The sequence below is a fragment of the Muscardinus avellanarius genome (genome assembly GCF_963383645.1).
Source record: "Muscardinus avellanarius genome assembly, chromosome: 13".
Lineage (NCBI taxonomy): Eukaryota > Metazoa > Chordata > Mammalia > Rodentia > Gliridae > Muscardinus > Muscardinus avellanarius.
This window is the reverse complement of record NC_137799.1, coordinates 14,729,047-14,737,608: the sequence shown is the minus strand read 5'-3', so window position 1 is coordinate 14,737,608 and position 8,562 is coordinate 14,729,047.

The window sequence follows — 8,562 nt, the reverse complement described above, 5'->3', positions numbered from 1 at the left end:
TCCAGATCTGGCTCTCACCCTTACTCTTGATCAACTAGGCCTGCCGAGCTCCCTCTCCTGCCCGGCCTCAGTTTCCCCATGTATGAAAGGAAGATGTTGGGCTTGGCCTTGTGGCTGAGGCTTCGAATCCCAGATTCTTGAACCCTACCCCAGACCTACAGACTCAGAGGCAGGGGTGGAAGGTGGGAGTGTGCATTTTCTGAGCCTCAGAAGGCTTTCTTGCTTTACCCCGGGCCTGCAGAGGTTCAGGAACCACTGGCTGCTGTAAGTGGCCCCGGCCTCCCCCAGCTGGATTCTGAGCTCAGCTCCTGCACCTGGATAGATGGCTCACTTCTCTTGCCCAATCCTCTGGCAGAACCGTGCAGAGAAAGGGTGTGGGCTTTCCTTTTATTAAAATACAATTTACAGCCAGGCGTGGTGGCACACACTTGTAATCCCAGCATTCAGGAGGCTGAGACAGGAGGATCACAGTTCTTGGACAGCCTCAGCAATTTAGTGAGGCTCTTTGCATCTCAGTGAGACCCTGTTTCAAAATAAAGAATAAAAAATAGGATTGAGCGTATAGCTCTGAGGTAGAATGCCCCTGGGTTTCATCACCAGTACTGCAAAAAAAAAAAAAAAAAAAAAAAAACAGGAAAAATCTACATAGGTTATTGAATTATCTTATCTATTGAGTTTACATGATTTATTACATCACCTATTTAATTTACATAATTCACCATGGTGCATTAACATATATATATAAAGCACCCATTTTCATGAAGTTAATGACATTTGGAAAATTTATAGAGTTATGCAGAACAAAAGATGCCTTGCCCACCCTGCTGGGGACCACTAACCTGCCTCCTGTCTCTTTGGATGCCTGGCACCCTGTTCCTCGCCCAGCCTCAACCTTTCTGGCCCTGTGACCTCCTGCACACGGTTGCCTGTTCTGACCCTTGGATTTCTCCTTGGTCGGCGGGGAGAATCAGACCCTCCTGGTAGTTGCTCTTTGAATTTCACCAATGTGCTCAGAGCGATTCATGCACAGTAGCCGCTGAGGATGTGGGAGTCTGGCACTAGCCAACATTTTGTGTGTATGTGTGGTATTGGGGTTTGAACTCAGGAACATTCTTCCTCTGAGCTACACCCCCAGTTTTATTTTTATTTTGAAACAGGGTCTTGCTATGTTGTGGAAGGCCTCACTAAGTTGCTGAGGCTGTTCGTGGCAAGCCTGTGATCCTCCTGTCTCAGCCTCCCAAGCACTAGGGTTACAAACGGGCACCACCATGCCTGGCTCTAGCCAACATAAAGCCCGCACTCTGTGCCAGGCACTGGGCAAAGGACCTTAAATGCATTATCTGTTTTAATCCCCACTGACAACTCTTATTAGGGAAGTGTTAACATTTCCATTTTGTAGTTGAAGAAACTGCACTGGGCGGTCAGTAGCGTTTTACAAAGTCACATAGATAACCCTTATCCTGCCCCTACCGACCCCAAGTGAGCCATGGAGCAAGGGACACCGTGTATAGATTCAGGACAAGGTAGACGGCGCGCACCTCCAAGGGATAGGACCTGTGATTGGAAAGATGGTGCAGGTACAGAGTACGCCATGCAGCAGACATGGCGTGGTGCGTGAAACATGATCCAAGGCAGAAGTGATGTGGGATGGAGCTACCAGGTAGACACAGAGGACAGGTATGAGGATCGCAGGGCCTGGTGTGCGGCAGGCACGTGGTACGTGCGGCATCGGGCGCGGTATAATGTCTATGATACAGAGACATGGTCTCCAGGGTTCAGGACTTGAGATAGGGCAGGCGGGCGGCTCCTAGGCCGCAGGGGACCCTTTTCCATCTGGGATCCTCCACCATGTCAGCGTCTGGGTGGCAGCCAGCGATGGCAGGAGCCAGTGTTCTCCTGGCCACAAAGGCTTTCCCGTTTGCTTCTCTCCTTTATTTGGAAGCCAAGGAGTGGGCATATCCCAGGGGAGTGGTGGGGCCGGAGGTCCCCCAGCCCTGTACGCCCAGCTCAAACAGAGATCCAGTCTTGGGGCCAGGTTCTCTGCTCAGAAAGGGCCTACCAGGCCCCGTCCCAGAGCTGGCTAGCCAGCGGTGGCCCGGAGCCCTGCAGTTTTCCTGTAAGCCGCCCCCCGCCCTGCCCTCTGGGGCAGCCATAGCTGGCTCTGAGCCTGTCTGCATTCCAGGGCTTAGGGGAGAGGGAGAGGCTGCGCTGCTGTCCAGGGTGAGGAAGCAGATTGCTAACAGCTGCTGTCGGAGGGGTTTGGAGGTGCAGGGCAGGAGGCCATGCTAGCTGGCTGGCATTCTTTGGGTCCTCCCGGCACCTGGGACTCACTACCTTATTTTTTCCTATTTGCACAAGAGGCTGAGGACCAAGGCTGAGACAGGCGGAGCCCAGGCTGGCCCCAGGCCTCCTGCAGGGGCGTCAGGTCATCTTGAGGCAAGGGGAGATGGCACAAGGCATGCTGGGAACCAGGTCCTCAAGGGCCACGCTCAGGAGGCTTCTTGCTCTCTGCACCAGAGGCCACAGAAGGGTCTTGAGGAGGGATTACTGCACTCAAGTGAATGAAGGAGAGAGTGGGGAGAGAGTTGAAGGCAATGAGGGTGGGGGGCACCGAGCCAGGAGAGTAGCTGGTGGGGGCCTCGGGGCTGGGTATAAGGGGTGCGGTTGAGCACCTCCATCTTCACCTTTATATACTGTCTTGGTGGGATGACTCAGGTTGGGTCCTGCCTCCAAGGGCCTCCCAGAGAATTCTAGAAACTCCCAAGAGAGTCAGGTACTGGCAGGATGATATGGGTGCTTCGTGTCTACAGCCCAGTTGTGCAGGGCAGTGGGGTAGGTTGCTGACAGGTCAAATAAAGCACCGGGAGACAGCACCGGAGGCATATGGCTTACTGGGGAAAGCCTACGACACATCAGTGTCTGCTCCAAGAAGGTTCTGTGGCCACAGGCTGGCAGAGAGCACCTCTGCCCCTCACGGTGTTCTGTCTGGTGGCGGCCGGCCAGACGAGTGACACCTACCCTTTCCACAGCACCCTCAGCTCTACGTGCTTCACTCAGAGAGGGGTTTCTGTGTTAGGCTACAGAAGCACCGGCTGGCTTACTTTCCTGGTAGAATCTGCATCCCAAGGAGCAGCTGTTCTGGTACCCATGCAAGGAAGTCGCCTTCCCTAGATAACTCACTTGCCTTAGCTCCCTGTGTACCTAAGAGAAAGCCCGCGTCCTTCAAGATAACATGTACCTGGACTTTCTGTCTCATACCCTTAAGTTAGCCAGGCTCTGGGGAACGAAAAGGGGCCATGCAGGGACATGGTGTTTTACCGCCCTATTTTCTTTAAGGACACTTCACCCCACCCTCCTCTGGGTCTCTGAATGCCCTCCTCATCTTATCATGCGCATCTTCCCAGTGTCCCTCAGGTGGTACATCAGGTATACCTTGTAGCCAAGTCTCACAACAGCAATAAAAAGACCAAGAAGCTATACTGAGTCTTGTAAGAGGAAGCTGACTAAACACAGCCTATCTCTAGGTAGCAGGAAGAGATTGTAACCGAGCAGAAACATGACCAATACCAAGTTTACCTCCAGCAATAATATGGGTCTGTGACTTCTGTCGAGCCAAAGGCGCTCTGTGATCGTTGTTAGTGATGCACCGCATTCTGTCTTCAGGAGGGCACAGGCGTCGGTCTGTGCTGCAGTCAGCCACTGGCACCATTCCACTCTGAAGTACCACCTTCCACATCTGGGCAGCTCCTTCTTGAAGCAAAGTTCTGGCTCTGTGAGCATCGTTTAAGGCCGTGGCAATATGTTTGGCTAACAGGGTGCCACACACCAGGCTGAGCTCCTGCAGGCAGAATATGGCTGCCTTCTGAAGGAAGGTAGAAGGGAGGCCCTTCTGCAACCATGTGCTGCAGTGTGTGCTGTGTTTCAGCCTGCCTGCCTTTATTTCCCTCCCCCTCCCCCTTTCCCTCCCTCCTTCCTTCCTGTACAGGAGATTGAACCCAGAGGCATTCTACCTCCAAGCTACAACCCCACTCCTTTTGACTTTTTATTTGGAAACAGGATCTTGCTAGGTTGTTGAGGGACCTCATTTAGTTGCCTCAAACTGTGATCCTCCTGCCCCAGCCTCCCAAGTACAGGGATTACAGGTGCATACCAACACACCCAGCTATTTTGTAGCCTTTCAGGAGGGGAAAGGCTCTGATGGAGTACCCAGCTGCCATTGTTCAGGTGGCCTCCCTTGAACTGCCCACCCCACCCCAGGAGGCACTGGTCACAGCTACTCCATGGAACAGAATAAGAGCCACTTATACACATGCGATGTGTTGAGTACCTTAGTGGATGCTCTCAGGTCCACAACACTGAAGTCCAACCTGGACCCCAGTGACCATGCTTGCTGCTTGCAGAGAAAGCATGGGAAGTAGGTGGAGTTACCAGACAGTTTGAGTATTCTGGTCTAGCTTTCACCATCCTCGTCCCAATCAGTAGGGGATGTAGACACAATGGGAAGCATGTGGGCTGGTATATGAAGTCTATTCCAAGTGCAGTCGCCAATCAGATGTGGGAGGTGTGGCCACCCACGGGTGCCATATTCCACGACCACCCCAATTGGAGGGATGTGCTCCCACACAGGTTGTTTGACTTTGCCATCCCCACTGGGACTGTGTGAGTTTGCCGCTGCCACAGGACCTGCCACAGGGGACCCGTAGAGTCCCGAGAGGAGCGTCTTTCCCTCATGTGGCCTGTTGATGCAACTGTGTCTTCAGCTGGTCCACCTTCCCGCTGTTTAGTTGGCTTATCCAAGTCCTGATTGCCTGGCGGCAGAGCACGGCTTCATGCCACCACATGATGTGTAGTTTTTTTTTCCAAGTGTGACAATCCTTCCCAAACATCTCTCCATGTCTTTGTCTTCTTGCATAGCTGGGACCGAAGCCATGAGGGAACCTCTTTGCTGCCCTGCTTTTGCTACAGGACCCACTTCAACCCATCAGGGCAGCTAAAAATACCAGTTCGTGCAGTTGTTCTTGGACTCATGTCCCCAAACCTTGTGATTGCTTTATAATTATTTTTGCTTAAGAAAAGGCCTTCAGGTGCCCAATTTTCCAGTCCTACCAGATTCCTTTCCTTTTTTTCCCTTTCTTTCCCTCCCTTCCTCCCTCCTTTCCTCCCTCCCTCCCTCCCTCCCTTCTTTCCTTTCTTCTTTCCTTCCTTCCTTCCTCTTTCTCTTTCCTAAACTGTATAGTAGTTTTTACATTTGTGCCAAGTCTGAAATGGATGGATGGATGCCAATCAGCGTTTAACACTGTGAAGAAGGGTTGTGACTGTCTGCGAGGAGGGTAAACTTGGATTTTATCTCTAACAGCAGTGCTCAGCCAGATAGGCCCCTTGTACTTGGCAGGTCCAGCCCAAGTCCTTGCAGTTTGGCGGTGTTGATGGCTCATCCTCCCCTGCAGATGCGCCTCTACCATTGGAGCTGCCTCCTCTAGGTGGAGAAAAGACTCAGAAGTTGATTTCACAGCATCAGTACGATGAAACATCGATACCTTGTCAGGTTTTGTCCTCTGGGCCAGAGAGGCTGCTACCATCCTGTGATGTACATTGAGCCATGTAAATATACTTGGGAAAGAACACTGAAAGTCCTCTGGCCCTTTCCACGTGAAATCTCACAGCTCCTGGCTTTTCTTCTTGGAGCCCATGTGTTTCCTTTGCTTCTGATCCATATTTCACATCCTTTCTTCTTCACCTGTTTAGTTGCCCCCATATTAGCTACGGCCTGTGGTGCTAGAGAACAAGAAGGCCCACTAATGGGCCCAGAACTGATACTGAGCTCCATAATATTGCCCCAGAACCCATGCCTGAAGTCCCACTACTCGGGCAGCTGAGATAGGAGGTTTCGTGTTCAAGGACAGCCTCTAGCAATACAGTGAGACTCTGGGCAACCTAGTAAGACTCTCTCAAAATAAAAAATAGAAAGGGCTGAGGGTATAGCTTAGAGGTAGAATGCCTCTACGTTCAATTCCTATTACACACACACACACACACACACACACACACACACTCACACTCACTGCCTGGAGCCATTTGGAGAATGGTGTCCTTCATTCTTGTGAATGTTTCATGATCAAAACCAGTGTCATTCTCATCACAAATGGCCAGTCCATCCCTGACTCCCTTAGGAGGTCTTGCAGTCCTACCATGCATTCTCATGGGTAACTCTCTGCTAGCTGTGAAGCATTATCACAGGGAGCTAACAGCCAGGACAGCGAAGAGTTGCACCATTTTCGGTACACCTCAACGTGAACATTGAGACAGGCTCTGGCATTTGGTGACTGGGGCCCATTTACTCATCCCACTCCTTGACGGGAGTCCACCTTCGGCTCGATCCTGATTCCCCTGCCTTTCTGCCTAACCTGGTCCCCCAGTTCTACTAGTCCAGCCACAGGATCATCTCTCATAGAAATGAGCATGTGCCAGTTGGAGGTGCAGGTCCTCGGCGCGCACCTTCACAGCTTGCAGCTGATATGTCTCCGCCTTCTGAGCGCCGAGGGCTCTGGCCCCTGTCACTGGCTCCTTGGTCAGCTCATCCCTTTCTGAGGTTCTGGGTTCACAGGGGTCTCACTTGCAAGGGTCCCAGCCCTTTTGACCACCACCCTCCTCTTCTAGCTTATGGTAGATGTTTACCTTTTAGTATAGCAAAGTAGCAGGCTAGCATTTGCAGACTGCCATTGGTGCTCCTCCCAGGAGAAGGATGGCTCAGTGGTCCTTGCCTGAGCTCAGTATGTTTCCCACCCACTCCAGCATTAATTCCTCCTGCAGCTGCTCAGCTTGGGCTTGGCCTTCAGCTCTGTCTCCCTTGCTGCACACACCACCATGAGCAGGGGCTGCCCCATAGATGCTGTTCTCTGACATAGCCCTTTCTTTCTTTTTAGACTCTATTGTTTGCCCATGAACACCTATATTTTCCCTAACCTGTGAGTGTTTTCAGTGTGTCACTATATTCACATAATGGTCCCCTGAAATCCATAATTGCAATCCTGTTTCCCACATAGAGGTAGAAGGCCATTCTGAGAGTTCTCGATTCCCCAGGTTTCCCCTTCTCAACTGCCTTAGACTCTGTGCTCTCTGGGGTTGCTTTGGCCTCCTGGCTGGCTCGCCAAATATCATGTCCGTAGTGCCAGGGTAGTGGGATAGGTTGTTGACAGGGGCAAGAAAATGCCCAGAGATAGTATGGGAGGCATGTGATTTATTGGGGAAATAGTATAGGAGACCTGTGACTGCTCCAAGAAGAGGTCTGTGGTGACAGGTTAACAGATGACATCTCTGTCCCTCATGGTGCTTTGCTGAGTGGAGCCTCCTCTCCCTCACTTGTTCCATCCGGTAGTAGCAGCTGGATGAGCGATACTTGCCCTTTCCACGGTGTCACACCTGCTTCACAGACAGGGGGGTTCTCTGTGTTATCCTGCAGAAGCTGTGGCATTATCAGCGTCAGCTTGCTTTGTTTGCCTGTGTGAGCAGCGTCATACAGTTGCAAGGAGCCCCTGCCCTGGCGTCCCTGCAAGGAAGTCACCTTTTACAGATAACCGCACTTGCCTTTGCTCCCAGTGTACCTAAGAGAAGGCCACTGTGCTTTGAGATAACACGTTCCTGGACTCTCTGGCCCAGGTCTATTCTCATTGTTCCCTTATCTTGGTTAGGTTTTGGGGAAGAGAAACAAGCATTCCGGGGCATGGCATTTTACCAGGGTGATTGGCAGGTACCTGGATGGAAGTTAGGCCCAAAGGGCAACCGGGAATAGAAGGCAGTGCTCATTCTCCCCCCCCTTCCTGCTGGGGGCTGTTTTTCATGTATGTAACTCTTCCAGCTGGTTTTGGCCCTCCTCTGGAGGACAGAACAGTATTCTGAACTGTCCAGACAGTTTGAACTTTTCAGACCAGAACAGTATTCTGGTCTGAAACCTCTGTTTAGGTGTAGAAAAAAAAAAAAAAAAGGAAAGTAATTCTTAAAATCATATTAGCATTAAAAGGATTGCTAGCAATAAAAATATCTTTTAGCCATGCGTGGTGGTACATGCTTGTAATCCCAGTACTTGGGAGGCTGAAACAAGAGGATTACAGGTTCAAGGACAGACTCAGCAAGTAGTGGTACTCTCATCAACCTAGCAATTCCTATTTATTTCCAAATAAAATAGGGCTTGGGGTGTAGCTCGGAGGTAGAATGCCTCTGAGTTCACTCCCTGGTACTGAAAAAAAAAAAAATTCAGTCTCTAACAATGCCACAGTACTTGGAGTTTTTTGTTTTTATTTATTTATTTATTTATTTATTTATTTATTTATTTATTTATTTATTTATTTTAGGAACTAGGGATAGAACCCAGGAACATTCTACCTCCCTCCAAGCTACACTGCCAGCCTATTTTTTATTCTTTATTTTGAAAGAGGGTCTCACTAAGCTGCGGAAGTCCTCACTAAGTAGCTGGGGCTGGCCACAAACCCACAATCCTCTTGTCTCAGCCTCCCAAGCACTGAGATGAATTATAAACATGCTCTACCATACCTGGCTTGGAGAGGT